Genomic DNA, 15,513 nt, shown 5'->3' on the forward strand with positions numbered 1-15,513 from the left:
TTGTGGTTTTGGTTTGCATTTCTCTAATGGCCAGGGACATTGAGCATCTCTTCATGTGCCTTTTGGCCATTTGTATTTCCTCTTCTGAGAGGTGTCTGTTCAAGTCTTTTTCCCATTTTGTAATTGGGTTGGCTGTCTTTTTGTTGTTGAGTTGAACAATCTCTTTATAAATTCTGGATACTAGACCTTTATCTGATAAGTCGTTTCCAAATATTGTCTCCCATTGTGTAGGCTATCTTTCTACTTTCTTGATGAAGTTCTTTGATGTACAAGAGTGTTTAATTTTGAGGAGCTCCCATTTATTTATTTCTTTCTTCAGTGCTCTTGCTTTAGGTTTAAGGTCCATAAAACCGCCTCCAATTGTAAGATTCATAAGATATCTTCCTACATTTTCTTCTAACTGTTTTATGGTCTTAGACCTAATGTTTAGATCTTTGATCCATTTTGAGTTAACTTTTGTATAGGGTGTGAGATACGGGTCCTCTTTCATTCTTTTGCATATGGATATCCAGTTCTCTAGGCACCATTTATTGAAGAGACTGTTCTGTCCCAGGTGAGTTGGCTTGACTGCCTTATCAAAGATCAAATGTCCATAGATGAGAGGGTCTATATCTGAGCACTATTCGATTCCATTTGTCGATAAGTCTATCTTTATGCCAATACCATGCTGTTTTGACCACTGTGGCTTCATAATATGCCTTAAAGTCCGGCAGCGTGAGACCTCCAGCTTCGTTTTTTTTCCTCAAGATACTTTTAGCAATTCGGGGCACCCTGCCCTTCCAGATAAATTTGCTTATTGGTTTTTCTATTTCCGAAAAATAAGTTGTTGGGATTTTGATTGGTATTGCATTGAATCTGTAAATCAATTTAGGTAGGATTGACATCTTAACTATATTTAGTCTTCCAATCCATGAACACGGTATGCCCTTCCATCTATTTAGGTCTTCTGTGATTTCTTTTAACAGTTTCTTGTAGTTTTCTTTGTATAGGTCTTTTGTCTCTTTAGTTAAATTTATTCCTAAGTATTTTATTCTTTTAGTTGCAATTGTAAATGGAATTCGTTTCTTGATTTTCCCCTCAGCTTGTTCATTGCTAGTGTATAGAAACGCTACAGATTTTTGAATGTTGATCTTGTAACCTGCCACTTTGCTGTACTCATTTATTAGCTCTAGTAGTTTTGTTGTGGATTTTTCTGGGTTTTCAATGTATAGTATCATATCGTCTGCAAACAGTGATAGTTTTACTTCTTCCTTTCCAATTTTGATGCCTTGTATTTCTTTTTCTTGTCTAACTGCTCTGGCTAGAACCTCCAACATGATGTTGAATAATAGTGGTGATAATGGACATCCTTGTCTTGTTCCTGATCTTAGGGGGAAAGTTTTCAATTTTTCCCCATTGAGGATGATATTAGCTGTGGGTTTTTCATATATTCCCTCTATCATTTTAAGGAAGTTCCCTTGTATTCCTATCCTTTGAAGTGTTTTCAACAGGAAAGGATGTTGAATCTTGTCAAATGCCTTCTCTGCATCAATTGAGATGATCATGTGATTTTTCTGCTTTGATTTGTTGATATGGTGTATTACATTAATTGATTTTCTTATATTGAACCATCCTTGCATACCTGGGATGAATCCTACTTGGTCATGATGCATAATTCTTTTAATGTGTTGCTGGATTCGATTTGCTAGAATTTTGTTGAGGATTTTTGCATATATATTCATTAAAGAGATTGGTCCATAGTTTTCTTTTTTTGTAATATCTTTGACTGGTTTTGGTATGAGGGTGATGTTGGCTTCATAGAATGAATTAGGTAGCTTTCCCTCCACTTCAATTTTTTTGAAGAATTTGAGCAGAGTTTTTTTGAAGAGTTTGAGCAGAGTTGCAATGTGATTTTAAAGTACATTTCTCTAATGACTGATGATGCTGAGCATTTTTTTCTCATATGGTTATTTGCTATTTGTATCCTTTTCTCTTTTTCCCTCTTTTAATTGATTGTCTTATTTGTTGTGTGCTTTAAACACACCAGTTCAGTATTTTAAGGGAATCTACCGTCAAAGGAGCCCTGAAGTGGTTCTTCCTACCCACAAGGAAGCTGCAGTCTTTAAAAAAATAAAAGTAGCTCCTCATTTAAAAAAATGAGAACAACTCTCCTAATTTATTTGGTGTATGTATTTGGATTTCTATGTATTGTACTAAGTTTTTTAAAGAAGGCTATACAACAGAATAAAAAAACATTTTGGTTATGATTCATGTCAGTGAACATGATATTTTGGTGAGTCATATTGCTGACCCAATGTGAATGACTTAATTACTCAAGCAATCATGTTATCATTTTAGTGAATAAATCTTCCTCATAATTTTTTCTACCTCTCTCAAAGATAACCATTCCTTTCTCTAACTTTGAAAAGCATCTCTGTGTTATAAAGGATGTGGCTCATGTATTCTAGGCATTGCAGTAAGTTCCACAAATCCAGAAGGGCAATGGCATTAGAGAGAGATGGTGGGTAGCGGAATCTTCCATCTTGCTTTTCATTCAATACAGCAGATGCTTCAAGATTAGGGACTCTAAAGCACCCATTAGGCCAACCCAGGTATACAAGTTAATCACATTGTGAAAGGTATTGTATTAGTTTGTTAGCTGCTGGAATGCAATATACTCTAACATATGATGTGGATGTTTACTTTGTAAGAAAGTGCCAAGTTGTCTTCCAGTGATTATTCATTTACATTCCCAACAGCAATGTACGAGTTCCAGGTACTCTACCTCCTCATAGATACTTGGTGTTGTCAGTCTCTTTGATTATAATCATTTTAATCAAATGATTAAACAGCTTTTAAAAAAGGGAATTTAACTGAAAATTTGCAGTTCTAAGGCTGTGAAAATGTCCAAATTAAGGCACCAACAAGAGGTTACCTTCACTCAAATCTGGAACACCTCCATCAGCTGGGAAGGCACGTGGCTGGTGTCTGCTGGGATCTTTGGCCTCTGGACCTCTCTGTCAGCTGGGAAGGCACATGGTGACATCTGCTATGTTTCCAAAGGTCTCCGGTTGTGGGGGCTCTGTCAACTCTGAAGCAACTGTTCACGGAGCATCTGCCCCTGAGGTTTCTTCACAATCTCTCCCCTTTTAAAGGACTCCAGTAAACTAATCAAAACCCACCTTGAATGGGTGGAGTCACATCTCCATCTAACCAAAAGGTCACACCCACAATTGGGTGTGCCATATCTCCAAGGAGATAAACTAATCAAAAGTTCCACCCTACTATATTGAATCAGGTTTATAGGGAATGGCTGCCCCTACAAGATTGGATGAGGATTAAAACATGGCTTTTCTGGGGTACATAACTTCAAACTGTCACAGGTGTTAATATACCTATTGAAACAGAAGGCAATTCCTCTTCATCTATTGCTGTAAATCAACTATTAAAGCACATTTCATTAAGATAAAGGAGAATTCTTCAGGTCTCAAGCTGTTCAGAAAAGAAATGTGCTGCTTCAAAGAGACTAAGCTCCCCATCCCTGAAAGTATTCAGACAAAAGTTGACTGACCTCTCTATCAGGAATAATAAGGAAGTCAACCAAAGACACCTTGTTCAAAATATCATATTAACTATTTACAGCATAATTTGATTGCATCACAGCTCTTAGAGATATTATGGCATATTGAATAGAGATTGAGTTATGGAATCCTTTGCTATGTCTCTAACCTTCTGACTCAATTTCTTCCGTAAAATAGAGATAATAATATCAGATATGTATTAGGGATATGTAAATTAAATTAGGGATATGTAAATAAAGCACCTGGTACTATGTTTGACTCAGAGGTACAGTAAATAATAACTGTTATTCTTATTTTCAGTCTTCCTAGTCTACGAGTTAAATTAGCCACTTAAAAATTAGAAGTGACAACTACTTTATGTATGAATTCTTACAAAACCAACATGGGGTGGGTTTCCTTACCTGTATTTCATAGGAAACAGAAAGGTGAAGTAACTTCATCAGGTTTCTTCAGTTATTTGATGACAGCTTGAATTCCTGTTTTAATGACTATGGTCTCCTGCCTCCCATTTTTATTTTTATTTTCATTCTAAGCTTTACTTAATCTAAAACTCACCTTGCTATTAAACCAACACTCAGCTGTCTTTGCAGATGTTATTGCAGGTACTATTTATCTAAATTATTGGAATTGTAATATGTATACACTTGAACGATATATAATGTATTTAGCACATCTAATTTTCTCCCCTAGATCTTAGAGTCTAAGATACAGAAGTTGACTTCTTCCAGTGGGTTTTTCCATTCAATTAAAAATACTCTAAAAATTCTCAAGGATTACCTATGCATTGGTGTAGAGAATAAGTATTGGTATTTGTTAATATTACTCTGATTTTTTATCTTTTTCTTTCTTTTAAATATGGAATGCTTCACGAATTTGCACGTCATCCTTGCGCAGGGGCCATGCTAATCTTCTCTGTATCGTTCCAATTTTAATATTACTCTGATTTTAATTAACATACTGAAAAGAAATGAATAAAGTTTGAGTATTTTTCTTATAATTTTCTCTTGTCTTCTTTTCTTTTTCACCTTTGAGCTCTTTAAAATTTTAATTTCAAACTACAGTTTTGATTACTACTTCAAAAATGAAAGTACTCTACAACACAACCTCTTAATGGTTCCCCTTTTCCATTTTAATCTAGCTTCTACCTGTGCAAAGGCTCAAGGGAAGAGATGATTCATATACCATGACCTGAAGGTCAAAGAATTCTAATTGTTCCAAACCTGCAATAAAGGGAGGGAATTACAGGAACAAGAGTCCTCCCATTTTCTAAATTATGTGTGTGTGTGTGTGTGTGTGTGAGTGTGTGTGTTTGTGTGTTTAGCTCAATTCTAGGTTTTAAGTATGCTTTAAAGTCTTCGAATATTGAGATTTGGTTTTGATGGGGATACTGTGTACACATTTTAAATTATACAGTTGACTTGTAAAAAAGGTCTCCTTGAGGTAAAGTCTTGCTATATAGGTTGTAAACTACTAGAGTCAAAGACAGTTTCCTTCTTCATATCATCTGCAGCCAGTAAAGAATGTAAAATTCACAATAGATTCATAGAACCTGGACTTCAGAAGTCATGGGGCCAAAGAGTTCTATTAATCCAGCTTCTTGAATAGCCCTGTGATAGGAGCTCCCTAACTCAGGCAGCAGTTAATTCCATTATTGAATACTTCTATTTAAAAAAAAAAAACAAAGAAACATTAAAGAAAAATAATTCCACTGTTGACCCAAAATATGTTTCCTGGTGCTTTGCACCCAGTTTTAATTTTTTGTATGAATGTTATACAGGTTTTGAACACATCATTTGTGTTTCTTTAGACCTCTCAGAACTTTCCAAAGTTCCCAGGGGGAATATCAGAATCATTGGATGAGTGCAGGGCTAGGGAAACTTTTCAAACACCCTCGACACAGCAGAATCTGACATACCCTTGAGTTAGGGGAAGGGAGTCAGGGTTACTACTGGGAGAGTTATCACTGCCTTGAGAATGTTGGGATAGTGTACAGTTGAGAAATCCTGAGACAGTGGGTAGGCCCCCAAGTGTAAAAAAGTGCTGGGAAATTTGACTGTGGGAACAGAAGTGTTACAGAGTGGATTCTCCAGGAGTTAGATGCTGAGGAGGAGTTAGAAGTACAAAAGGTTTTGGGAGAGTAAAACCTACAAAGGAAAAGGGAAGATAGCAGAACTGGACAGGGTGTATAGTAAGAAAATGATCCACACCTGAATAAGTCTGCTGACCCCCATGAGGAGCTCTGTAGCAAAGATTGCCTGTCAGAAGAATCTTGGTACTGGACGGAAATGGCCAGGCCATTGCATCACTTTCATAGGTTAGGGATCTCCCTAAGAACGGTGTGACCCTGGTTTGAAAGCTGAGATGGATTCTGAAGGAACTGATAGCTGAAGGCTGTTGAACAACCCTCCCTGCAGTCCTTTCCTGAAGAGCAATCTGAGTGATGAATGGCTTTGTCTCTCCCAAGAGGGAAAGAAAGGGGGGAGTCTTAAGCATATTTCAGAAGTCCTGCACAAGACTTGGTGACTGATGAACTCCATAGAATGAGAGGTCAAAGATGACCCAGATAACTAGAGTAGCATTGTTATTGACGGTGATGATTGGTTGAGATATAACCCTTCCCCACCATGCCCCATAAGCCTTTTACTGAAAGTAGACTCATTATGTCCTTCATAAAATGCCTCTGTGTTGAGTGACCAACCATATCCTTTAGCTGCAAGTGATGGGGTTTGGGCAGAGGTTTAATCCATGGGCAAAAGCAGCCATACATGGGCTTGAAATGGCTTGATGTGAAACACTCCCACTTTGAATGGAGAAAAACCAACCCAATGCTGTCTTTTTGGAAGACTCAAAAGATAGGTGAACAAGGAGAGGTTGAAGCACTCACTAAGGGTGTATCCTAAGAAACAGAGCTATGGTTCTCATTTTCCCCTGCCGCACTGAGCTGTCCAGAGAACAGTGGAATCTAGAAGCCCTGCTGTTGCCTAAAAAGGCAACATGCCCTTTGCTCCCCAAAATATGCTTGCAGTAAATCCCCGTCATCACAGGTAATCTGGACATTTTCCTTGCTTCAAGAGTGTGCCCTTTGCATTTAAAAATGAGAGTGCTGATGGATATTTCTTTTTTGTAAAAGTGGGTGAAAAGATGAAATTTGACTCTCAACCTCTAAGAACTTTCCCTTAGTTCTGGTTGGACAACTTTTGTAAACCTTGAATGTATATAGCTTGCATCCTCACCTCCCGTGATTTTTTTTCAACAAAAGGTGCTGGTTTGAAAAGATGTATGTACCCTAGAAAAGCCATGTTTCAATCCTAATCACATTTTGTAAAGGCAGCCATTTCTTCTAATCCCTATTCACCATTGTATGTTTGAAACTGTAATTAGATCATCTCCTAGAAATGTGATTTAATCAAGAGTGGTTGTTAAACTGGATTAAGTTGAGGTGTGTCTTCACCCATTTGGGTGGGTCTTGATTAGTTTCTGGAGTCCTATGAAAGAGGAAACACTTTGGAAAATGAAAGAGATTCAGAGAGAGCAGAGTAGAACAACATAGCCATGAGAAGCAGAGTCCACCAGCCAGCGACCTTTGGAGATGAAGAAGGAAAATGCCTCCTTCATGAAACAGGAAGCCAGGAGAAGAAGCTAGCAGATGAAGCCATGTTTGCCATGTGCTATTCCAGATGAGAGAGAAACTCTACTGTGTTCACCATGTGTCCTTCCACTTGAGAGAGAAACCCTGAACTGCATTGGCCTTCTTGAACCAAGGTATCACTCCCTGGATGCCTTAGATTGGACATTTCTATAGACTTGTTTTAATTGGGACATTTTCTCAGCCTCAGAACTGTAAACTAGCAACTTATTAAAGTACCCTTTTTAAAAGCCGTTTTGTTTCTGGTATATTGCATTCTGGCAGCTAGCAAACCAGAACACTGCCATATCTCTAATTTTTGAATGCCAACCTGATCTGTCTGCTGCAGTTTTATATCATTCAAAAAAACTGTCAGAGTACTGAAATTAGCCTGAACAGATTATTTTCTGCATAATATTCATTTTCATCATTCTGGTCCATTGCACTGGGTTTCAGATAGATGGAGTGGCCTGGGGCTGGTCTATCTTTGCTTTGCTATAAAGCAATTATGCTACCTGTTCAGTTATTCATTCATTTGTTCATCCTTTCCCTGTGCCCCTGCCCCTACTCAAACTATTGCATGTATCCTGCCCAGTGGAGTTCTAATGCAGCAAGTTGGTGGTAAACTTTAGGACTTTGGTGATTCTGTCCTACACTTTACTGTTAATCAAAGCTTCATACGTTTACTCATGTAACTCAAGCAGTCAAATGTGATATGTATGTGTACTTTAGACAGGATAAGGATAGCACAAGGTAGAATAAAGAATAATTATTGCCTTTAAGATTCTTTTTAATGCTTTAAAAATAAAAATATCTTCCACAGGATCATCTTAGAATGTTTCCATGATGCATTTAAACTTTTTAATTTACAAAAATGGAATTTACCCATCACTTTTCCCTGAAAGTAGTTATGAAGTTAAGTAGATTTAATGTACCCTGAAATAATTGTCCTTCATAATTATAGATAGCATGCAGAAATAGCTTTGCTATTTTTATGCTTGTATGATTGGTAAACTACTTGAAAAAACTGAGGAAACATTGAAACATAACTTAAAAGGGGTTAAGATGCTCTCAAAATAAGGACTGAAGATCCAGAATAATCTTTGTCATTTTATGTTGCACGAACAATAACAACAAAAGACAGTTCTACCCTAAGACTCAAGTGAAACATGGTAAAAACTCCTTTTAAATATCATATTTATGTAATGTTGAGATGGTGGCACAGGCATTATTTACCCTCTTTAGGGGTTCTTGGCAACTGCCCTGTGTTCTTCCTTTAATTTTAGTTATTGTCATAGGCATTATTTTCACATGATTCAACACTCAAAAGGTACAATCCAATAATATGCAATGGAATGTCTCCTTCCCAACCCTGACTCCTCAGGGGAACATGTTGAGCCCTCCCTAACACTTGGCCTTCCCTGTCTACTACCTACCATTTCCATTCATTTGTTCATTCAGCAACTTTATCGAGCATCTCTCTAGAGCTAAGCACTGTTCCCAGGTGCAAGGACGTAGGGAAACAAAATTTCTGTCCTTCTGGAACTGACAGTTTGGTAGGGGAGGCCTTCTAACAGTGCTAAGTGATATAGGGGAAGGGAGCGCCAGTCGGGATGGGTGATAATTTAAAAGGAGATGAGGAGATACTTAAGCAGATACCTAAAGGAATTAAGAAAGCAAGCCATATGGCTCTCTTGAGAAAGCTTTCACGCCAGAGGGAACGGGAAGTACAGAGGCCTTGCTCGGCATATTCTAGGAAGACTTGCTTCTTAGACTGCTCTCTTGAAGAATAACTTCTTTTCCTCTTCCAAAGAAAGAGTCATGGGAGAATTCACCTTAACATAATATTTAAATCTCAAGCTGGTTACAATGTGTTTCTTTTTCCCCCACCTAGAAACAATATCGATTGGGCTATTTTCTTATAAGAAAGGATGATTTTTATATATAGATGTACTTAGCTTAATTAAGTACTTATTCTGGGGGAAAAACAACTCCTGTGTTGAATGAATTTTTATAAATCAAATATTGTAAAAACGTAAAATTTTGCATCAGCTCTGGACCCAACCAGTGTTGCATTTCTATTTTTAATCCTTCCATGATAACTCTAGAGCAGTGGTTCCCAAGAGGGGATGATTTTTGCACCCAAGGGGACATCTGACAATGTCTGGAGATATTTTGGGTTGTCACAATTGCATTGCAGGGAGAGGTTGCTACTGGCATCTAGTGGGTGGAGACCAGGGATACTGTTAAGTATCCTACGACTGTCCCATGACAGCTCCCCACAATAAAAAATTTTCTGGACCAAAATGACAATAGCGCCGAGGTTGAGAACAATTGCTATAGAGCCATAAGCATAAACTAAAACTTACAGGATCAGAGGAGAGGCCTGTGGCACAGGCATCCTAGTCAGGTTAAAGCCAGTGGTATGAAGCCATGTTTTATGTTGTCCCTAAGATAATTCACTCATTTATTCACCCATTTGTTCATCAAATATTTACACAGTTCTTACATTAGTTAACTATCACCATGTACAAATTACTTCAAAACTTAGCAACTTAAAACAACAATAAATGTTCTTTTTTTTTTTTTCACAGTTTCTGTGGATCAGGAATTTGGCAGCCATTTAGCTGGTTGGTTTTGGTTCAGGGTTTCTCATGAGACTGTGGTCAAAATGCTGGCCAGAATGTAGTCATCTGAAATTCTGATGGGGGCTGAAGGCTCTGCTTCCGAGGTGGCTTACTCACATGGTTGGCGGGCTGATGGAGGCTGTTGACAGGAGCTTTCCTTGGGCCATTTGAATGTCCTCACAACATGGCTTCCCTCACAGTGGGTGAGCTAAGAGAGAGTAAGGCAGAAGCCACATGCCTTTTATTACCCTAATCTTGGCTGTCACATCCATCACTACTACAGTATTTCATTGGTTGTATAGGAGGAGACTGCACAAGGGCAAGGATACCAGAAAGCGAGGACCAAGGGGGCCATTTGGAAGGTAGCTACCACAGCGCCCCATGATGTTCCATGAACTATTCTGGGTGTGGGTGATGGAGTCATGAACTCTACAACACACAAGATCCCAGCTCTCACAGAGCTTTCATTCCTAATGAGGGGAGATGAACAATAAATATACTGATGAAAGAACAGGGTAAGGGCTGTGAAGGCCGTAAAGCAGGGTGATAGAACAGTGAGTGACTGGGTGGAGAGGCAGAGGCACTAACTCAGACTGGATGGTCAGGGAAGGCCTCCCAGAGACATATTCTTTTTGAGCTGAGACCTGAATGACAGGAAGGAACTGGCCATGGGAAGACCCAATGGCAGAGTGTTCAAGGCAGAGGGAACAATAGATACAAACTATTATTTTATTTTATGTATGCTGTATGGCCGGGTCATATTTCATTATTTTTCCATGTGAGTATCCCATTACTAAAGCACCATTTGTTGAATTTTTGTTTGTTTGTCTTTTGGGAAGTGCATAGACAGGGAATTGAACCCCAGTCTCCTGCATGGCAGGTGAGAATTTGACCACTGAACTACGCTTGCACTCCCACAAACTATTATTAATAGTAACTGGTAGGGGCATCTTGGTTTGGACATAAGGGCTGAGACTGTAGGGTGATCTAAAGAATATGCTTTGTTTCACAACTTAAAGTTATCCCTTATCCATTTAAGGAAGGTAATGGTATAGAGTAATGAAGTGAGAATATGTTGGTAAAACCACTTTGAAAACTTGTTTGGGAGTACCAAAGATGAAGCTGAGTCTCCTTTATGATCCAGGAATTCCACTCCTAACACCCAAGAGAAATGAGTGCATAAGCCCACCTGAAGACATGTAGAAGAATGTTCAAAGCAGCTTTATTCATAATTGCCCCAAACTGGAGAGAACCAAGGATAGATAAATTGTGATATATTCATTCAATGGAATACTTCTACATGGCAACAAAAAGCTCAAGTTACTGCTGTATGCAACAACCTGCATAAGTCTCACAGACATAATGTTGAGCAAAAGAAGACAGATACAAACGAGTAGCTGCTATGTGTTTTCATGTACATGAAGTTCAAGAATAGGCAAAAGTAATTGGGGATGATGACGGAAGTCAGAGCAGTGGTTTCCTGATGTCCTGATGTGGAGTGGGCTGTTTTGAATTGGGAAAGGTGTGAAAGGACTTTCTGGGGAGCTACAAGTGTTCTCTATATCTCTTGATCTGAGTGGATTATGCCATATACAAATTTTAAAATTCCCGAACCAAGTAACAAGGTACAGACATGTCTTATTAAAAACAGCAAAAACCTAGCCCAGTTTCATATATGACAACATCAAAGACTCAAATGTCAAAGGCACAACCATTATTATTTCCAAATTTCACCTGGTGCCAAGTTGGCCACACAGAGAAACTGAGGACCCGGAGGCCAAGTCTGGCAGCTATGGGAGTCCATTTCTCTCAGAAGTCCATCCCTACAGTCACAAATTCCGCCCCCCCCCCCCCCCCCCAGGTACTCAACCCTCTGGAAATCCAGTGAAGTCCAGTGGACATCCAGACTTTCCTGCTTCCCAACTTTCTTCCTTTTCTTTCTTTTATTGTCTACTCCCCCCCTCCCTTTGTATTCCTTTCCTCTGCCCTAGACAAAAAAGTGTTTTCCTCACTATATTTAAAAATGTTTGCATGCATTCACAAAAGTAAAAAATGTTTTAAGTAGATGACTACAGCAGCTTGTAAACTTGTAGGTTGAGTTTTTCTGCTGAAAGTTTTCCAGTAGAGGTAATAGGCGGGGGGGGGGGCAAGAAAGGAGTGAGTGAAGAGAGGAAGGAGAACAGGTTAATGACTTAGTCATCCAGGTAACCAGATTCTGAGTGGAAAAAAATCCTCATGGGCTTCTAAGTAGTAGGAGAAAAAGGAGAGGAGCATGATCTTCTCTTTCTCCTCTCAGTTTCCTACCAGGCTTGGGAAAGGTTGGGAGGGGATATTAATATTTGTTGGCATCTAATTTGTGTTGCATTCAGTGCCACTTTATAGAAGCATAAAAATCTGGGGGGAAACTGGTTGGAGCCTCACCTGAAACCACATATATATTATTAGCAGTGTGGTACTCTCATTCCCCAGGAATATGCATGTTGGCACAGAAGCCAGAAGGCTCTGTTTTTTTTTTTGGCATTATGACCCCATCATAAGGATAGCTACGTTTTATTGCAGGTTTTATAGGCAGGCCCTGTGTTAAACACTCTATATTCACTTCCTCACTTAATTCTTTGCAAGGTCTGTATCCTAATGCTCTGAGGAAGCAGGGCTCAGACAGGTAAGGTAATATACTGAGGGTCACACAGGCAGGTCAAGGAAATCAACCTGGAATGGGTTTGGGGAATGGCTCCCCAAACTTGAGTTCTTAAGGTACCTCCTGCATTGCCTCTGGCTGCAGGGACCTAGGTTTCCTTTTGTAGATGAAGCGTTGAAAATGCTCCCAATTTCCTCTCTTACCAAATGAAATACAAACATTTCTAATTTAACTCACTGCAAAAAAAACAAGCACTTTCAAACACTTTAATGGGGCCTTAAAGGGCAGAAAGTGTCAGATTTCCTCTCCTCCCCAGCTCCTCACCCACCCCAGCATCAGAGAACCAAGCCTTTGCTAACCTTTATATTTCATCTATCACACTCCCAAAGCGTCCAACTTCTCTTTGAATCTGATTTTTACACACACACATAAACATATTACCTCTTAGTCTTGTACGGATTTCTCTAATTGTATAGCACTTTGTCCACATTTTTTAAAAATTCAAATTCTTTTTTAAAATTAAAGAAATTGTAGGTCTGTAGAATGTTCACATTTCTGATACTGCACTTAACACTTTGTATTTCATTCATTCAATACATATATATTGAGCCTTCCATGTGCTGGCAATATTCAGGTACCAAGGATTCAACAGCAATGGAGAATCACAAAAATCCCTCCCTCACAGAGCTTGCATTCTAGCTGGGGGAGTTCGACAATAAACAAAATGGCAAAATATATGCCATGTCAGATGGTGATAAGTGATATGCAGAAAAATAAAAGTGGAGGGGAAGCAGTATCACTGATGAGCCTTTTTACTATTTAAACACTCACGTGCCTTCTCAAGGACAAAGACCAAAGCCAGTCTACTTACTTCCTGCTTCATATTGCCTGAGCTTGTGAGGCCTAAGAAATCTTGGTTAATTGCCCCTAGGAGGCCAGTTTCATCAAGCTTATTTTGTGTAGAAATAGCTTGCCTTTCCCAGTTTTTGACTAAAGAAGTTTTGGTGTACTACTAATGACCCTTCCAAGAAGGAAGTGACTGTTTATTTTTGGGGTGGGTTCTCCCCTTTCCTTGGTTTTATCAGGGCCCAGTGTACACTGGCAGTTTTGAATAGAGAACAAAAAATAGACAGAGTTGGTCAGCAATGATGAAACTTTTTCCTTTTATGGAAGAGATGAGGAATGAGAAATTAGAAGCCAAGTTATAATGCCAGTGTCAGAAAAGAAGGCAAGAAAAAGTAAGGAAAGGAAACAAGTATGGAAGAAACAGTAAGAGAGAAATACACAGAGAATGAAAAGTCAAAGTAAAGCACCATAGGAGAAAACCACAAACCCTAAACTCTGGTGAGGCTCAGAGAACTGGCAGGAGAAGCATGGAACAAGGAGAGGGGGAAGCATCCAGGAAGAATGCTAAGGCAGGGGACCCCAATTTATTTCTACTTTCCATGGGTTGCGATGGTCTCTTAAAATCTGGTAAGAGCTTTTATCTCCTTCCATTAGTCAGCTATCCTAATTAATCGTCATGGTTCTTAAGGTCAGAAGGAAGGGCTGCAGCAAAAAGCGCTTCCTAGACAAATCTTTTAAGGGAGAGATGAACCCAGAAAGCACATGTAGTGGGAGCTGGTAGAAGGGATTCTAAATGAGGTCAAAACAAGTCCCCTCCTGTGAAAGTTAGCAGTGGAAAAAACAAATAAGGAAATGTGAAATTGTGCTAGGTCTATAAGGAAAACTCTGCTCATTCCACATTAAAATATGCCTCAAAAATAAAAAGTTCCAAGTCAAGATCCAAAGTCCAAGGCCAATTCATGATAACTTGGGTTTATTTAGTGTCTCTCTTCCAGGGTGGCGAGGGTTCCTGTCTACTTCTGGAAGGTGGCAGCAGCTGCACCTGCCTTCTGACAGCTTACTGTCTGCCAGAGGAGCGGTGCAGTGGGGTCCAGGGATTGTAACCTCAGGAGGGTGCAAGTAAGTGGCAGTTGCCAGGTTAAGGAACCTGAGGACCATATGGGTGGGCGTGGCTGTGTGCTCCATATGGCACTTCCAAGGCCAGGGTGCCTCCTCATGACAGTGCTCCTGTCCTCTCCTTTAAGACACTGCATCAGAGAGCCCTAGAGAAGCCCCTCCTACTCTCTGGAACCATCTGTAAGGGGTGGGACTAGCTTTTACTGTCTACTACGAATTTATTTCAGTAAAACCAGGTATTTTATTTCTTTTCATTCTCACCAAAGCTCTAGAAGTAAACGGAGGCACAAAGTTATCCAGTAACTTGGTATCTCACTGTTAATAACAGGTGGAGTCACCACTCTGAGCTTTTGTTTGTACCTTCCTCACTTTACCTGGCTGCTTGGTGGTATTCAAAGGAGGGGAACCATCAAGCAATGAGAGGGGGAAGACCCGAGGATACAATGGAAGACATTTATGGTGGTCTTCAACATTTTTTGTGAAGACCGCCTCCCTGAATTAAAACAAAAGGAAATATTCTGTGTTGGAATATATATATATAGAAAAAAATATATATTTTATCATCATAATTGACTTTTTTTTCTTTTTTGTGAAAATTAACATATACAAAAAAGCAATAAATTTCCAAGCATGGTACCATAATCAGTTGTAGAACAAATTTCAGAGTTTGACATGGGTTACAATTCTACAACTTTAGGTTTTTACTTCTAGCTGCTCTAGAATATTGGAGACTAAAAGAGATATTTTGATGATTCAGCATTCATATTCATTTGTTAAATCCTATCTTCTCTGTATAAATCCACCATCACCTTTGATCTTTCTAGCCTTCTCTTTAGGGGTATTTGGGCTATGGCCATTCTAAATTTTTCATGTTGGAAGGGTCTGTCAATAATATGGGGTAGGGAGATGGAACTATCTGATGTTCTGGAGAGGCTGGGCTAGGTTTCAGGACTTATCTGGACCAGGGACCCATCTGGAGGTTGTAGGTTTCTGGAAAGTTACTCCAGTGCACGGGACCCTTGTGGAATCTTATATATTGCCCTAGGTGTTCGTTAGGATTGGCTGGAATGGTCCTGGTTCGGGGTTGGCAGGTTATGACAG

The 15,513-nt window shown here is 39.3% G+C and overlaps 2 long non-coding RNA genes and 1 pseudogene across 6 annotated transcripts in view; 1 reads left to right on the forward strand and 2 right to left on the reverse strand.

Moving 5' to 3' along the window:
• The window catches only part of LOC143688911 (uncharacterized), a 54,513-nt gene that overhangs the window by 6,449 nt on the left and 32,551 nt on the right, over positions 1-15,513 (forward strand). The gene's annotated exons all lie outside the window — the stretch shown is intronic.
• The window catches only part of LOC143688910 (uncharacterized), a 150,350-nt gene that overhangs the window by 4,443 nt on the left and 130,394 nt on the right, over positions 1-15,513 (reverse strand). Inside the window, exon 5 of one of the 5 annotated variants that reach the window (XR_013178370.1) lies at positions 9,930-10,020. The exons of the other annotated variants lie outside the window; for them this stretch is intronic. This is a non-coding gene — a long non-coding RNA (uncharacterized LOC143688910). The remainder of the gene's footprint in view (positions 1-9,929; positions 10,021-15,513) is intronic. 5 annotated transcript variants of the gene reach the window in all.
• On the reverse strand, positions 4,410-4,522 carry LOC143689177 (U6 spliceosomal RNA; annotated as a pseudogene).

Source organism: Tamandua tetradactyla, chromosome 6 (genome assembly GCF_023851605.1).
Source record: "Tamandua tetradactyla isolate mTamTet1 chromosome 6, mTamTet1.pri, whole genome shotgun sequence".
Lineage (NCBI taxonomy): Eukaryota > Metazoa > Chordata > Mammalia > Pilosa > Myrmecophagidae > Tamandua > Tamandua tetradactyla.